At 44.2% G+C, this 18,619-nt stretch overlaps 1 protein-coding gene across 3 annotated transcripts in view; it reads left to right on the forward strand.

The window, feature by feature from the left end:
- Positions 1-18,619, forward strand: part of CADM2 (cell adhesion molecule 2) — a 1,625,130-nt gene that overhangs the window by 1,146,441 nt on the left and 460,070 nt on the right. The gene's annotated exons all lie outside the window — the stretch shown is intronic.

The following is an 18,619-nucleotide window of genomic DNA, read 5'->3' on the forward strand; positions in this document are numbered from 1 at the left end:
TGCAGGATACCTTGGGAGCAAAGAGAAACCTCTAGAAGCTTCTGCCCCACTTCAAATGCACAAATGGGTATAAATACTGGACCTCAAATACCATCACTTCAGCACATTTCTGGACCTTTCGATACTCTGCCAAGAAGTACTGATGTGTGACTACAAGGATTGGCACTCTGCTGGTCTGCTGCTCTACAATGCTGCCTCCTGCCCTCTTGCCTGGGGAAGAACTGTACCTTCAACCTATTGTTGATCCTAGGACCCAGAGTAACTCCAAGGGCTAGTCTGTTGTTAGCCTCCTGATCTGAGTCTCAGAGACATAAAAGGCTCCCCAACATCCTGCACCAGCCACTGGACCCAGTCACAATGAGTCCCTGACCTCCAATTGGTTCCTCCCAGGTCCTGGACCCTTGGTGTGGCTCAAGGGGACTGAAATCAAGATTGTGGGCTCTTCGTGATCATGAACAGACCCGTCTGCACCAAGACCTTATCTCACACACCGCAAATCATGATGAACACTGTCAGCTTGACTCTTGGCACTGTAGGATTGACCACTTGCAGAAGCCGCCACTGCGAAGCTCCAGCAACTCCTGCCCTTGACGGCGGCCTGTTCCTCGCTGCACTCTTCAATGCAAAAGGACTTTTGGCACACACTTGATAAGGTTAAACCCCAGTGGGCCTAACCTAGTGACTGTATGTGACCTGCCCTCCAACGCGGTTGGCCTGAACGTGTGGCTTTATCTGCGTCCAGCTCGATCAGATATCCTTAGTCGGTTCTTGTGTTTTTTCGGTGCTATCTACACTAAATATTTAAAAATTCATATATTCTGTTCTAATGATTGGAGGTTTGTCATTTTGATCTTGCTTTATTTATTACATTCTACTATTTTTTTCCAACTTGGTGTGGGATACTTTTTGTGTAGTGTTTTCCCTGTTGTACTATTTGAAATGGTACACAAATAATTTAAACATTGTCTCTAAATTAAGCCTGACTACTCTATGCTAACCTACCAGAGAGTTGTGCTCAAGTTGATTTAGGACTGACTTGCGCCTCACCCTGGCAAGGATTGGGACAGCTGCTTGATCAGGGTTCTTACCCCAGTCAGTTTGTTACCCCATTTCTCACAGGTAGTAAGATCACATATTTACGAATCATCCATAAAGCTGAACTTTGTAATCAGAAATATCTACTTTCCTGCAGGGCTCTCCATGTGATAAATGATTTTAAAAGAATTTGACTGCTCTATACATATTAGGAAAGATGTTGGATTTAGACTGGCCAATACAGTACATGTTGCATGGAAAAAGTATACATTTACCATGCATATTAACAAATATATTCACACGTGCTTCTCAAACATGATACCTCTGGTAAACCTGCTTAATGCATATTAGTTACTTGGCAATCAAAGTCCCAAATAATTTGACTATTATTTCTGGGGAACATTTAGGTTTTATTAATTTCCAATACACTTTTTCCCCTACAGCCCTACAAGTTCGAAGCTGGAGAACACCATGAGACAGAACATATTTTAAGCTAAACACTAACCTCAATGAAAATCACTCTGGGAAAAGTTATAGTGGAAAGAACAAAAAATGTCTAGGTCCACAATTCAGATACCAATGACTCTCCTACCCCTTTTGCAGCAGTCCCAGGACTCATTTTATACAGGAGGCTTAAACTTGAGCTAAACTCTAAATCTAAACAGATTTCTGAGAAAAAAAGGACAAAGGTAATAAGTCAACCAGGGAGAGCATAAATCTGAGCCTTGCACTAAAATTTCATTTTTATATGAAAGTCAAGGAAACCAGCAAGCCCCTTTGCCACCATCTCTTTGATTGATACAGAGAAGTGCCCTATTCCAGGCCCTGACCCAGGCTAGCAAGATTAATGTCATTATTGCATCACTACTTCTTTCCTTTGTGTGACCTTAGCACACATTTGCTCTCTGCATTCACTCGAGGCAACGGTCACCAGCACTAAGCCACCAAATTCCTATCCAAATCTTGCTTCCTGGTGAATAATCTATATAGCCTCCATACCATATTCCACATCTCCACAATTTGTGTGGCCAAAAAGTCACCAAATCCTCTGTCATTTCACTACCATGGTTCATGTAGGGGTCCACTCTGCAATGTTAGAACTTGGATCTAGGGTCCGTAGTAAAAATGATCAAGGAATTACAGCCTTTCATAGAGTATCACTGATAGACCTGCCATCCTTAGGGTGATCTTCCCCCTATTTTTTGCCTGCTTACCTCCACTTTTTTCTGTATCTTATTGTTGGCCTTAGGACTCCGAGCACTTTACCACTGCTGACCAATGTTAACATTCATGTGCTTCTCTTCTAACTTGGTGACATTGGTGTATACCTGATTGGCATATTTGGTTTGGTGAAGTAGTGTGGCTCACTGGTTAGAGGCGGCAGACCCGAGAGCAGAGGATGGCCCGGGACCAGGGTTCGATTCCCGGCGCGGCAGGTTTCTGGACCAGGGTCAGCAGACTCGATAATTCTCTCGCCTCGGTGCCCACTCTGATCAGCGATCACACTTGGCAACTATGGGCACTAGCTTGCCTCATCTTCACTAACGGCCCCACCAGACCGCCGGGGATGCCTGGTCTCACCCTGGAGATACCCATTGAGGGACCATCTCTCAGGGAAGCCAGGAAGGGTTTCGTAGCGGTCGAAGCGCCTTGGGACCCTCCGGGTAAGTAGTGCGCTATATAAATGCCTATACATTACATTACTTTAAAGTCCCTTGTAAAGGGATATGTCATATACCCAGGGCCTGTAATCTAGATGCAACTAGTGGGTTGCAGCACTGGTTATGCCACACACACAAGTAGTCTTTCAAACCTTCCCCAGGCCTGCCATTGCAAGGCCTGTGTGTTCAGTTAACTGCCACTTCGACTTTGCATTTATATTAATTTGCCAAGCCTTAAACTCCCCTTTTATTATACATATATCACCCCTAAGGCAGGACCTAGATAGCCCTATGAGAAGTGTGCTGTGTAACTAAACGGTAGGACAAAGAGTCTTATGACTCGAAATACATTGGGACTATTTAAGGGGTAAATCAACAGAATGTTGAAATTGGAGATGCTCTGTTAATTTGAACATGTTCATTCATCAATGAGATGTATCATGAGGATGAAGTATAAGGATTAATAAATCCGGAATATTTTTGGAAAAACAGAGATGAATTTATTTGTGGAATTTGTTTAAGGTCTGTTGGACCGTTCAAAGGTGTGCAACAGGGAGACATCAAGTACCTTTACTCAGTGCTACATACATCGTGAATTCCCTCCCCATTGGCCAGAGGTAGATACCTCATTTGCACCCAAGTAGTTCAAATCTTTAGTTAAACAGTTTTAATTTGAGTCACCAGTGTGACTCACTATCATCACTTCTACTAAAAGGTAGGACATGTACTTTAAGTTTTACATGTCCTGGTATTGACAAACAGCTAAATTTGTGTTTCACTACTTTGAGGCCTACTCTTCTTATAGCTTAGCATTGATAATTCCTTAAAGCTTTTTTAAGCTGTAATTTCTGATTAGAAAGGAGTAGATCAATCATGTTTCATATCTTTGGAACAGTAATGAGAACTCCTCTTTAGTGGTAAAGTTGGACTTACTATTGCTATTTTAGAAATGCCTCTCCTAGAAAGTAATAAAGCCAAATGGGCGATACTGTCGCCCCAGCTGCTGCACTGCTGAAGTGAGGAACTTTTCCTCATGAAAGAAACCAAATTTTTATCTTTTAACCAAGGTAATCCATGGTAATCCACAAACTTCATTGCTGTCAAGTAATCCATGCATTCAATGTTTATAAGATCACTCCAGAGACAGTTAGGTTGAAATAGAATACTTTATTCCGCATTTTCAGATGCCATATGCTGCCAATCCTAGCTTAAACATAGACACGTACAGTCATCCTTCCTTTGAGCCAACACAGTACAATATCCCAATGCATTTTGAACTTTTCAGTTCTTTGTCAGGGGTACTGCAATAAATCAGAAAAAAGTGCATAAATAGAGCACTAAATGCCAGTAAACCATAATGTCAACAACAACCAATCCGGTGTCTCCCCATAATCTCCCTCCTTAACCCACCTCATGAGTGCAGGAGACCAGGGAAGGAGATGCATCATGCAGTGGCAGTTCTGAATAGCTGGGATAGGTGATACAAAGTCCTTGCATCGGGGAAATCCACACAGCAGAGGTGATGCATCGTTTCAAGGGCAATGTGTCGATCGGCAAAGGAGATGCACCAGTTCTGTGGGAGATGCGCCTTGGAGAAGATGCATCGGTTCAGCTGAATCCCCAGATGGGCTGGCAGAGCACCTTCATGCCCACTTCCAAGGGCCCTGGACTGGGATGACACCACGTGGGAGGGAAGGCATCGCAGATCGCAGACTCCAGATGATGGATTCAAGGCTGTTGGAAGCCTATTCTGTCACTGATACTTCGGATCAGGAGGCAAGCCAACTAGCTCTTGAGTCACACTGGAATTGCAGGTCAGTTCCTTCTCACTCAGGCAAGAGGCCAGCAAGTCAGCACAGCGGGGCAGCAGTCTTTCAGAGCAACAGTAAATCAAAGTGTCAATCCATTCCGCAGTAAAGCAGTCCTTCTTCCCGCCAGAGTCTACAGGTCCAGAAGTGTACTGAAGAGTTGGGTCTAAGTGTTCAATATTTATACCTGGTGCCCACTTTAGAGTGGAGGAAGCTTCTAGCTGTTTCCACTTTCCTGAGGTGTCAAGCCTTCCCTTCCTCCCTGTCCTGGCTTAGCTTGTCTGTAGTCTCAAAAGAACAGTCTCAAACCCTTTGTAAGAGTGTTCTGGGAGAGCCTTTGTGATGTACAAGTGTGAAAGGTTACAGCTCCTCCCTCTCGTTAATGCAGAGTGGCCCATCCTGCCAAACCTATCTTCCCTTCGTCTCACTGTCTGGTAGCAACACACATAGACAAACTGACACACCTCGCCAAGATCTGACCTCAGTATGGCTTGCGTAAATTAAAAAGTAAGGTTTGGGCTTGAAAAAAGGTTTATTTTGACTGCCCAAAATGGCAGTTTTAAACTGTATGCACAGGCTGCAACAGCAGGCGAGACATGTTTATAGGGCTACTTAAGTGGGTGACACAATGAGTGCTGTAGGCCAACTAGTAGCATTTAATTTTACAGGCCCTGGGCAAGTGTTGTACCACTTTACTAGGACTTTCAAGTGAATTAAACAGGCCAATTGGGTATAAGCCAATTCTGCCATGTTTCAATGAAAGAGCACAAGCACCTTATCACTGGAGCAGTGGTAAAGCAAATAGAGAGCTAAAAGCAAACACAAATGAGAAAACGGGAAGGTGAGAGCAAATGTTTGGGGATGGCTCTGACAAAAGGGCCAAGTCCAACACCTGCCATCAGCTATTTTCACCATCCATTCTGTAGATTGTGGTTTAGTCACTAAAATGACCACATTATTCTCCCTGACTTTTACAGTAAAAGCCACTGTCAAGATATTATCTCACAGGTCCATTTTAAGAGTGGTTTGGAGTAAAGGAGGGTCTGCTCTCTGCCTATGAATTGTAACTTGTTTGCTGGTTTATCAGTAACTGCCCTCATGCCTTCTACCTGTGCCAGTCCTTGTGGTGTAAAAAACTACTTTCCTTTTTGCTTTCCCACCACGTGAAATCCAGGCTTTAGTTCTTGGGGGGTAGGGGGGCTCTCTCTTGCTAAAATATATTTCAGTTTATTCTGTTGGGCCTACCCCTACCCCTGAATGCAGCCTCTCACTACAGCATTTTGATTAGTATATTTAAACAGTCTAAATAATTCACTTATAGTGATGTCAATCAATGTTGCTCCTCTAAGTTTAACATCAAATCCTGCTTGGCCAATTATTTTTGAACCATGCTAGGCTACGCTTGTGTAACTATATGACCTCTACAGAGATTTTAGCCAAACTTCAGATGCGCATGCTGGAACAGAATCTATCATGCATGCAATTTTCCCTTGTCAATGTGTTCATGATTTGACTCACCAGTACAGCACCAAATATCTTGTACTGATGGCTATTTATTCCAGCCTGCAAACAGTTCTAAATTTTCTTGTACATTGATTAATGTTTCTTTATATCATGTATGTGATATTTTATAAAATACACGAGTGATCTTTATAATGCTTTATAAAATATAAATTAAGCGTTACTTAATTTAAAGAGTCTGACATCTTCTCGAAAAAACACAATGGTCTGATTTTGAATTTGGCTGGGGTTTACTCAGTTATAAACGTGACGGATATCCCGCCCACCTCATTCTAAGCCATCTATACAAGGTTATAATGAAAAATGGACTCCTCGCAGAGATTCAATGCAATCTTTTTTTTCCTGAAATTGTAACTTTTAGCACATTGCAATTGAAAGTCTTCTAAAACAGTTTTCTATGAAATTATCACCACCTGACCTTAGTATTAACACTGATGTGCAGTATGTCAGTGTTCCAGAAAGAAATCTAACACCATAGAACGCTCAGCTTGAAATTCATTTGGAGGTGCGAAAAGAAAAAATGAAATATTTTGAACAATGCCAGTGGGGGACATGCATCTTCAGTCTTCATTTCCCAACTGCCAAGAAAATATGCAAATGATTAATGTCCTACTGTTAAAGATATTGAAGGTCAAGATTTGCCATATTTGGGAATATAATGGAATTATACTTTCTGTTACTGTTAAATGTGGATCACACCCGCCACACAACCTGACTACGTTGAACAAGATGACACAACTTAAGCACTTGGTATACATTGCTTGCAAAATATTCTGACTTTGACATAAAGGAGAGGTATGTGGAATGTGTAACTGGAACCCAAGCAGAGAGTAAAATGCCTGTCGTAAGAAATTACGGGGAGACAACAGGAAACACTGTTAACAGTGATTCCTGCGCTCTATAAGTGAAATAAATAAATACATAAATAACACCCTCATGCATTGGCCTGAAAAAATAAAACATTTTTACACGTTTTTATTATATCTCATAGTTGCTTTATATATACGTGCATTTCAACGTTTACCACCTTTCATGCCTTTAATTAAAGTAATCAGCCTTTGCTAGACGCACACCAACAGCATAAGGAAAAGAAAACGAAAGGGAGAGCTGAGCATTTCTTGAGCAGAATGGAAGAAATGGAAGTTTCAGAATCATATGCAATTCTAAATATTCACTTAATTTGAATTTGAATTTATTTCCTTCACACAACTCTGGAAAGAGATGTTTACACAAGCGTAATCATGTCTCATGGGGAGCTGTACGTTTTTAACCATCAAACTTAAACATAAAGGTAATTTGCATATTTGCACAGCTTAATAGAAACCATCTAAACCTTGAGTCCAAACCTACATCAGAATCTTGGAAATGGAAAGACATATTTAAATCTGCTAATCTCGACCCTACTAGTCTGAAGATTACATATGAATATTTTGGAAAGTACTTTTCCTCAGTTAGTAGGTCACAATTTGAAAGGCAGCACGTACGCCAAATTTAGTCTTAATAGTTCTAGAGAGTTTTAGACTGATTCATAAAAGCATTTACTACTGAAAAGAGTATTGCAGCAGCCCTCCTTTACATAATCCTACATGCCTTTCTGAATGTAAGTAAAAAGACTGCACATTACCTTTTAGTTGTACTAAGTGTATATGAATATCTCTGAATACTCTAATTTATTTTGCATTTTAAATGATATAAGGCTAATTAATAAAGGCATGTAAGAGTCCGCAAAATAGTACTACAGGAGCACTCTTTACATACTCCAAAATGTGTTTGTGAACAGGTCTTATGTGTTAAAAAGGAGACTCAGCACCTTGGAGTTTCTCAGCCACTGCACACCTGTCAAAAAAGACAGTTCATCCTCTTAGCAGGGATGTTAGATTTAGGTTAGGAAACCGTTCTAGTAATAATGGAAAAGGTTTACACCCGTCATGCAAAAGAGAGGATTTTTGATGCATTATTGCTGTTTTCAGGGGCTTGGAAATTGTCTTCACTGGCAAAAGGGGCAAAAAGAATCCGAATGTTCCATCTCTCCGTACCTCATAAGAGTATTAAAAAAACAATTGTTGGACTTACTCGTAGACTATTGGGATGCCGAAATAATTCCTATTATTGATTGGACATGCATTTAAAACAGTATTATTCAGCAAAGACATATTTAGGTAAATGCTTGAGATTGTTTTCATTTACACCAATTATTTCTGTGATGCTTGATTTCTTACTTGCCCATCTTTGACAGTAAATTGTGCCCACTTTACTAATTCTGTCTTCATTTCAACATAATGGCATTGCCTATGGAATTTAGGATGTTAAACATTATAAATAGTAGCACGAAAGCCACATTTAAATACAATACTCCTATATATATATTTTTTTTTTACTATGCTTCCACACATCAAGGAAAGAAAGAGTTTGAGCTTGAGCAGGCCACATGTGCTGTATGATAACATAATGTATAGAGCTACATTTTGACACATAACTTTGTTATTTTTCTCAAGAGTTATTTGACAAAAGCCACCTCTTTATTTAATTTGTTCTTTATATGCTAGTTTTTAGTAGGTCTTTGGGGAATATTCACAAGAACGTGTGCTAAATATCACCCAAAAATGCTAACGCAACTTCACACATTGCAGCCCATCGCAGGAAAATAACCCAGTATTAGCGTGGAATTCACAACACTGCAGTACCATGCGATAGTTCACCGAAAACGCGGCCAATGTCCGCGATACAACCACTGCGATGGAGATGATACAAACCTCAACGTCGAAAAATGTGCGATGAGCCCATTCGCAATGAGGGAAGCAGGGAAAAGCGCCGCCAGCGCTGCAACACACACAGAAGTGAAAACCACACTGCCCAAAAGGGAAAAGAGGAATCAGAGCACCCCAACATTGAACACAATGTGGTGCAAACACCAACATTTGCTCAAACGAACACAGGTCACAAGTGCACCCACCTGTGGCCGGTAAACGGCCATACGCACCTGGCAAAGCACGAAACAGGGACACGAGAATGCACAAGTACAAACCCACAGTCCTGATGGGGTAGCAATACACGTATGGCAGGGAGCCAGAGAGTCCATGACACACACATTGGCATACAAATCAAGACACAACACAGTTGGAGACAAGTGAAAGTGCTCAAACTTTATCAACAAGTGTGTGTCAGTCCGGCCAAGACAAGTGCCACAATAAGCAGACCAATGCAGCAGCATGCCTGAATGAGGAACGTAGGAAAGCACACATGTCCACCTCGGGGAAGTTCATCACCAACACAAGTCAGTTCCAACCCACGTTAGTTGTTCGCGCCGGGATCATGTGTCCAGGACAATACAGTCATGTCCACTGTCGACTTGGGACATATAACCAGAACAACCACCTGCAAACAGGCGTTGGGACACGTGCAATGGGTCACATCCAGTCGTGTCTGCAGGTACCTCGTCACTCATCCATGAACACGAGTGCAGCAGCATAGGCCAACAGCTCCAATAAGCGATCGTCGTCCAACACATCCGGCATGTCGTCGACGTAATCCATCAGCTGACCCAGACAGATGTGCTGACTCCACTCCAACCACTCTACCCAATGTGCACCAAAGACCAATCCGGTAGTGACTCAATATGCTCACTGCAGACGACAACTCGGCCAATCTCCCCGGCCAAGTTCCCAGCCTGCATGCCAAACATCCATGCATGCCATAAACGGGCATCATGGTGACACCTATGGTCGTGGGCCAACAGGGGGCGCACGCACACGTCAAAATCCAGGTCATCTACCGTTTCATTGGAGAGGCAGACATCCATGGACAACTCGAATATGCACGAGCGACAATGCAACACAGGCTGCACGCAGGTGACATCCGCAAGGCGGAAGCTCAGCCGTTAACTGATCTGCAGTGCCCCCAGGACATGCAGCAGATGTGCATGGTACAGTTCCACATAACTGGAGTCGAGCATGTGTCCGGGATGGTCTGCCATTGCCTCAGTGGCTCTGCTGAAGCGGCACTGGCTTGCCCTGCACCAGACCTGTGGATGAAGGGGCACAGTTCGTGTATGAGCAGTGTCTGTGTGCAATGGGTGCAGGCGTGGGGTAGGGTGGGAGTACTTGTGAAGGCCATTTCACGCATGCTAACTACAACCAAGGACTCCTGCGTGTGAGATGTGTACACATTGGTCCCACGTCAGGCAGTGAGTAGTGTGGGAGTCACAAGCAAATGCAATCGTATCTGTGAGGGGTGCTGGCAACATGCAGGTTCTTGCTTGGAGCTGCAGATGTGCTACCACCTGATAGTGCTGACAAAGGACCTTTCATCCCTAGAGTAACTTCACCATCTGCATGCATACAGGAGATGTACAGAGGCCTGTTGTGGGTGTGGTGGGATGTCTGCAACCCTGGGAATTTTGGATAGTTTGCCCAGCACTTGGCACATGAGCGGCCCCACTGTGTGTTATGTTGCCACACACCTGCTCCTCCCTCCCACAAGCCCCCTCACTTGTGTGGGCTGCACTCTTACATGTCCCCATCTGTGCGGGCCTGCTTTCCTGGTGCATGCTGCATTGTAACATCGACTACTGTGGCCTGGTTGTGACTGCACCCCAACACAGAGACACACCTACCGCACTTCCTGCAGGAGGCCAGGTCCAAAACACGCCCCTGCAGTGACCTGACGTACACTGGACCAGCAGACGCAGCATGTGCTTGCAGGGGGGTGCGTGCGCAGCAACATGTCCAGGGTCACTGCCAATGCGGAGATGATATGGTAACGTCCACTGACGTAAACACACTGTGATGTCGCAGGACCAGTGCCCATCATGCTGCCACAATGACCACACGGACACACTTGCTCAGATTGTGTAAATGGCTACATGTGCATGGCCACATTTATTAGCAGGCACACATACCTAGTGACACCTGTGTTGGCTGTGTGTGGGGTGTGTGCCCACCAGCCAGCAAGGGCTGCCTGGTGCAGTCAGAAATCGACAACAGTGAACATCTTAAAGGACATAGCCATACAACCATAAAGGCCCCATGACTTGTGCTGTACTGAGTTAGTGGCCCCGGATGCACCACGGCAGACACTGGTCCTACCGCCACGGGATGCTGACTTGCGGGGCACTGGGGCAGGTTGACGAGGACAGAGCAGGTTTCCGTAGATGTAAAAGGAGCTCGGTGGACAGTGGAAAGTGTACTCCCAGGACATGCTGCAGAGGGCAGGACCATGCAGAAACAGTCACTATGGTGGAGATGAATGGAACTGACATATGTCGGGCACCAAGTCCGGACCAGCCGGATAAAGATGCGGGAGACCACCAGGCCATAGACTCAGCCGCCTCCAAGGTCCAACCAGAAAGTGCCCATGACTCATTGTGCACAGAGTTAGTGGCACCAGTGCATTTGGGGATCCTGCCTGAGATGAGGCGTGTCAAATGGTGTGGACTCCTCCACATCTTACCCAAGACACAGTTCCACATGTGTGACCAACTGGACCGCAGTGTAGGCCGGAGCCAGCGGTCAGTGTAAGGCCCCAGACACATGGCGTTGATTACCCCAATACCACCTTCACAGAGGTCATCCAATATATCAGGAGAAGGGGTCCCGGATGTGACCAGCACAGAGTCAGTGGCCCCGGATGCACTGCTGCCGGAACAGGCACACCACCACGGGACGGTGACTTGCGGTGCAGTCAAATGGGCCATGTGACCTGAGCGGGTCCTCATCAATGTCCGAGGTGTGTGTGGCAGGGACAGTGGAAGGGGACCTACAGGGCACCATGCAGAGGGTGGAGGCTATCTGGAAGCAACAAATGGAGGAGTGGAATGCCACAGCATCGTTTTCACCACTGAGTCAGTATCAATGACATGATGGTGACGACAACCCCAAGTCTATGGACTCAGTCGCCACCAGAGTCCAAACAGAATGTGTCATAGGTCTCGGGAAACAGACTTAGTTGCACCAGGGCTAAAAGGGGATGCAGGTCTGTACAATTACATCAAGTTAGCCATAAATGAATCAAGGCTGAATTCAAAATTGTGTGTGACCTACTGGACCGCAGTGTAGGCCTGAGCCAGTGGTCAGCATGGGCCATTCACCAAGTGTCGGCGGCTTGGGTTGGATGGCCCCACCGGCCTGCGTAGTTGAGCTTCAGTGGCACCACGTGTCGATGGCTTGCGTTGAACAGGGTTGGTGGCACCACATGTCGCCGGCTTGCATTGAACAGGGTTAGTGGCACCATGTGTCGATGGCTTGCATTGAACAGGGTTGGTGGCACCACGTGTCGACGGCTTGCATTGAACGGGTTAAGTGCCACCACATGTCGCAGGCCTGACATATGGAAGTATGCCTCACTGATCAAAGGGGGTCTGGTGCTGTGGCTGCTGCCACGGACTTGAGGACACTGCCCTTCAGGACTCAAGACACAGTTCCACATGTGGGGCCTACTGGGCCAAAGAGGATGCCGGTGGAGTATGTAAATGGAATTGAGTGATGTGGGCCAGTGTCGGGGGCCGGCGATGGTCTGCGGATGCTGCAGATCACAGGACTGGTCCTTGAAGCTTGTACCGGCATGTGGTGAGCCCTCTTTGACACACACTGGTGGAGGCAGGTGAGCGGAGCCTTGTTGGTGCGCTGGGGCAGGCATAGGGGTCTGGAGACCAGCGGCCCGGGGTGCAGCAGGCGCACAGGGAAGCAGGTCCCACCATGCTCGGCGCAGGACTCGTGGCTGGCTGAGGGGCGCAGCCCTGACAGACGCATTGTCCGTTCCAAATGGGAACCATCGAGCAGAGCGACAGGCTTTTTATTCACACCCCTTCGAAGGCCTGGCGTACGCAGGTCCAACCCACTATGCATGCTCATGCAGGGGGAGACATAACATGCGACATTTCCGCTTTCTGCCCCACAGCCCGCGGGGACATGGAAGCATCCACTGGCCACTGCATCCCATGCACTAGCAGTTGCTCGCCACATGGGCATTTCCGTGGTTTGCACTCTGTGATCTCTCAGGCACCTCCAGGCGACACCTGGCATTGGGTTGGTTCACATTCCTTGGTCACTTACCGTTCTCGCACATGCCTGCTCCATGCCTCTCCTCACATCCTGCTATTGCCTGATCATTGTCTCTGTGGCATCTGTGGCTCTTCAGGTGTAGCTCTTGCCTGGGCTCCCTTTCATGCTGTGGGTAGTCGTCCTGCTTAGCACCAGCAAAAGGCAGGTGTTAAATCCTTGGTGCTACCGCAGCTTATCACCTGTTTTTTGTGGTGCTTCGCTGATCTGGCATTTCGTTGTGAAGGTGGTGTTGTGGTTTTATAATGTGTTTTTGCACTGGAACGCCTACTCTGCATCTCATTAGGGTTAGTTGGTTGTGTCCACTGTGGAGGTAAATTTTGGGGCAGCTATCCAGGAATACTGGCGAAGTACCTAGTTTGCACAAGCTTGTGAATGGGATGTTAAACCTATCTCCACTTTTGATGCAGTAAAGTGGGGATAAATCAGAGTTACGTCCTTGTGAATATCCACCCTTGAGTATTGTGTATTAGCGGTTCTAGTTTGCCAGAAACCGGTTCTCGGAAGCTTGTTTCCGGTCCAGGGAAGACATGGCTTGGCAGTTCGGGCTGGACTGTTCCCATGAGGCACAGGGTCAGACTGATTTGCATATAGCCATGTCTGAACTGGGGTGGCAGAGTGGGCTAAAGAACGGTGATGGATTAAACCCAGATCTTTTGACTGGGTGTGAGTGTTTGATTGATTCAGATGCTCCGTCCATCACCACCCCCTTTTGTACCGATAGCACCAGCAAAAGGCAGGTGTTAAATCCTTGGTGCTACCGCAGCTTATCACCTGTTTTTGTGGTGCTTCACTGATCTGCCATTTCGTTGTGAAAGTGGTGTTGTGGTTTTATAATGTGTGTTTGCTCTGGAACGCCGACTCTGCATCTCATTAGGGTTAGTTGGTTGTGTCCACTGTGGAGGTAAATTTTGGGGCAGCTATCCGGGAATACTGGCGAAGTACGCAGTTTGCACCAGCTTGTGAATGGGATGTTAAACCTATCTCCACTTTTGATGCGGTAAGGTAGGGATGAATCAGAGTTACGTCCTTGTGAATATCCCCTCTTGAGTATTGTGTATTAGCGGTTCTAGTTTTTTTCTTGGAAAATGTAGATTCCATGCATTTGTAACAATATTAAACGTAATTCATGATCTTGTAGAATGTGTCAAGTAAAAATATGCTTGCACAATTTATGCTCAAAATGTTCAAGTACAAATTACAGTATTAAATGGGGAATTGAAAGCTGTAGTGAAAAACAAAGGCATGATATATATTTGTTTTTATAGCTCCTGGCTGTGATAGCTTTACTAGGTATGGAGAATCTCTCTAGGAAACAGTGCTGCCCACTCTGTAATAGTAACCTCATGACAGTAATGAAAACAATTGGAGATGAAATGTGGCTTGTAAAAATGTTGCTGCTGCTCTTATGAACCTAGTAAAGTTGTCTTCCAGTTCAAGCCTTGCTAGAATTCGAGACATTATTCTCAGATGAAATACATTGTGGATAGAACACACCAAAAAATCGTTCTGAAAACTCACTAATTCCACCCTGACCTCTCAGCCCTCCATGAGCTTGTTCCTTGTCATTGATGCTTTTTTTATCACTTTTGTACTACACAAATTCCTTAACATTTAACGTTGTTCCAAAAAATAAATGTATGCAAAGTCATTGGTAGTAAATTCATGTAATTAATATATGATGGTAATTTAGACTAAATTAGTGGTTATGAGTTCATGTCATTTATTTTTCTTTCATCTATTGCTTACATATAGTACCTACCTGCCTGCCTTAAAGTTGATCAAAGCAAAGGTTGGAGTGACTGATTTACATCAGCATAGTCTGAACCGTAGGATGACACTTGTGAGTGAATATGCTTAGTCCAAGCCATGAGCTCTATGAAAAAAGAAGGACTGAAAGATTTTTTTCCCCACAATGTTTCTTATATCCACCACAAAGTGAGATAGTAGATATGTTAGTTCTACAGGGACAATCCATGACATTATGGATATACCTCTCACCAAATTGCTTGAATATTTCTGAGCAAAGCAAGAGTCTATTTTTGGCAACAGAGTAGACTTGTCTTGTTCGATGGTATGGAAATATCAGTTGTGTGAGGTAGGCCACATGACATCAATGTGTGCCTTAAAAATGAACTTGACCCTCTAGTGAAGCACGTCAAGGAGAGAGACATGTCCGCTTGAGTACCCCGACAATAAGCAATCTAGCAGAGGGACAAATAAAGAATGAGATGTGCTGTAGTGTTACACAGGAAGTAAACGCATCCTTGATAATAGGCACACTCTTTGGGTTCGTCATATACAGACAGACTCCATTAAAGTACTGTTGATTGATTTATTGTTCATACATTTTTTATGTTCATAATTTTCAAAAAAGTTTCAAAAAATCATGTATTCTCAAGTTATTTGATTCGATCACAAGCAAATCATTCTTGAAGATTTTAACACAATGCTCCAATGCATTTCGGGCTGGAAATGCCCTTTGTCTAGGAGCTCTGAAAACACAATAAGACACTTTTACCATCCAAAGTAAAACACAAAGTGTAGAATAGCATACACATTAATTACATCTGCCTAAGGGGAAAAGGATGTACGTGCGGTGAGGTTTGTATACCTTATAAACCAATGCAGAATGATAGGTGGTGAGGGAAGGGGAGGGGGTGGGTTGGTGATGAGGTTAGCTGGGTTCGAAAAAATGAGCACTTACGTGTCGTGGTCGCAAGAGTAGAACAAACCCTATGGGAGGAGAGAGGTTAAACGGTCGGTTAAAAGACGGTACAGATCCAGCGTTAAGCAGTGCTAACGTGGGTCTCAATCGGAGCTCCAACTTACTTGAGGGTAGAGGGATGAATCGGTTCAGAATTCCATGGCGGGGACCGCCGGAGGCTAGCGGAGGATTGACGAAGTTGGAGGGGTGTAGTGGGTAAACTACGCGGAGTTATTGTCACGGGATGAGGTCATGAACATGAAAAAGGGACTAACGGTAAGGGTTGAGTGTGGCGGCCATCTTGGAAAGGTAAAAATAGAGGTGAAGGCATGGTGTCAAAGTGTAAACAATATGTAATAATTCATTCTCAAGCTCATATAACAAAAGATACAAGGGGAAACAAAGGTACCACAAGGGGTACTATAGAAAGCAACTGAGTTCGATTCGGTCGTTAAGGCCATAAGGCATCAATGCCTGTAGTCTGTAAATCCAGGCGATCTCGCGCTGGAGAAGTATTTTATTGGTGTCTTTTCCATCTTGTTTGTGAACATTTTCAAGGACCAGGAATTTAAGTTGAGCCACATTGTGGTTAAATTCGGTGAAGTGCATTGCGATGCTCGATTTCTGGTTGTTGGTGCGGATGTTAGATTTATGTTCGTTTAGGCGAACTTTGATTTTCCTTGTGGTTTTCCCCACGTATATCATACCACATGGGCATTTCAATAGGTATATCAGATTGGTTGAATCACATGTAGCATGTAGCAACCACAATGTGGCTCAACTTAAATTCCCGGTCCTTGAAATTGTTCGCAAACATGGGACAGAGATAAATGCAGTAATCTGTGTATTTAATATTTTTTCTAGTACCTTGGCCGGGAAGGGTAATCTGATGATAGGTCTGTAGTTGCTGGGATCTGCTGGATCGAGATTGGTTTCTTTTAGGAGCGGAAGAATCAATGTAATTTTCCAAGCATAGTAGTAAATACCTGAACAGATTATCTACTTATGTACCATTGTTAGTTGTTCACTGATAACATCAGGTACCAGGTGCAGTATTCTAGGAGGAAAGGAGTCGGAAGGAGCCCCTGATTTGGAGGTTTTTACCATCTGGATGATCTGTTCTGTGGAAGCTGGGGGAAAAGGACGTAAGCAGATTGGGTGGAAAAGGAGCAATGACTGCTAGGGAATTCCCAGCTGTTGTTTTATCACAGACAGTGAAGGATTTGTACACAATCTCTACTTTGTCTTTTAAAAACTGAGCCGTTTAATTCGGCACCGCTTTCCATTCTTGGTTGCTCAGGAAGTTTGGTTAGACTTTTAACTGTAGCAAAAAGCTCTTTGCTAGAGTTTTTTGCTTGTAGGATTTGTGTTTCTTGTAAGCCGTCAGTGACTGTGGGTATTGTAATTTTTTCGTAGGGTCGTAATTTACTCTCCACTGCCTCTCTATCCTTTTTAAAGACTTATTGCTGAGTTCTTAATTTATCTGAGAACAATGGTTCGGAGGCATTTTTTCACCTCGTAAGAAAGATCTTTGTTGGTGCTAGTGGGTCAACTGTGGGTTTAATCCAGGTAGAGAGCCTGTGAGCATCAGTAATGGCATCAGTGTTAAGGTCTGGCTTTGAGCAGGAAAGGGATACTTGTAGAGGATCTGAATCAATGTTTCCCCATTCATGACCTTTGGAATTGACATGGGGTTTGTACGGTCTCAAGGAGTGTTGATCAATGCTTAGTGAGAACCTTATAGCTTTATGGTCAGACCATGGGACCGGCAGCACTTCAATGACCTTCAAGGATGGGTATGGGATGAAAATGCCATCTAGGGTGTGCCCTGCATCGTGGATAGCATGTTCAACTATCTGTCTTAGGGAGAAGCTAGACATGGCTTCTACTAATGAGGAAGTATCATGGTCCTTCTGTTTTTCAAGATGGTAATTGAAATCGCCTAACGCTGTAAAGTCTGCTGCATCGATACTTGATTCTACAAACGGGCTAAATATAGATATTGTTCACTGCTTTTCTTTAAATGCCAAGAAACTTTAATGATAATACTCTAAACACTAAAATAGCATAAGAACTCAGAGATGATTTTATTCCACCTGATGCAAACCAAATCAATGGTGTTTACGGGAGGATGGCTAAAAGAACGATAGCCCAGTGGTGTTCATAGTTCAGAGCAATTTGTTCTGTTTTAGATTCATGTATTGAGCATCAATAAAAAACCCATATAATGTTGTACTATTATATGGCACTCCATAAAACTTTGCCAGGATATCTGATAAAGTGCTGTAAACCTGGGTGTCATCTGCCTATATGTGAAGGCCAAATTTATGGCAACTAAAGACTCACCCTGTCGAAATGATAGACAGTGGTACACAGTGCTGACCCAGGAGGTCAGCAGTCCTGGTAATCGATAAGAAAGCATCCTTTTCACCTGAAGGGTGAAGACAGCAAAACATATTTATGGATAGCAAGTCTATCTCTATCCAATCCTCGAAATATTGGAAGGCACTTCCTTATGAATTGTTTCAAACACAGATGCTAAAACGTTTCACAAAGGCACTGAAGACACATTTATTCTGGGCATAGATTTTTAAGACCCACTTTTAGGGTATTGTGTGTGTAAGAAATGCAGTCGGTCTGTTAGACTTATTGAAGTAAGAGGTCCATTTTACTCAACAACCCATGTTGTCATCAGCGGCAAGTGAGTATTAAAGCACTCTGAAATCCTATGCTTCTACAAACTCTAAACTCATGAATGTGCATGGATAAAGTAGGTAGGTACTGTTTGTTTCAAAATAGTCTCTATAATGATAGCTAGTTCTACTGCTGGAG

This window comes from Lissotriton vulgaris, chromosome 8 (genome assembly GCF_964263255.1).
Source record: "Lissotriton vulgaris chromosome 8, aLisVul1.2, whole genome shotgun sequence".
NCBI lineage: Eukaryota > Metazoa > Chordata > Amphibia > Caudata > Salamandridae > Lissotriton > Lissotriton vulgaris.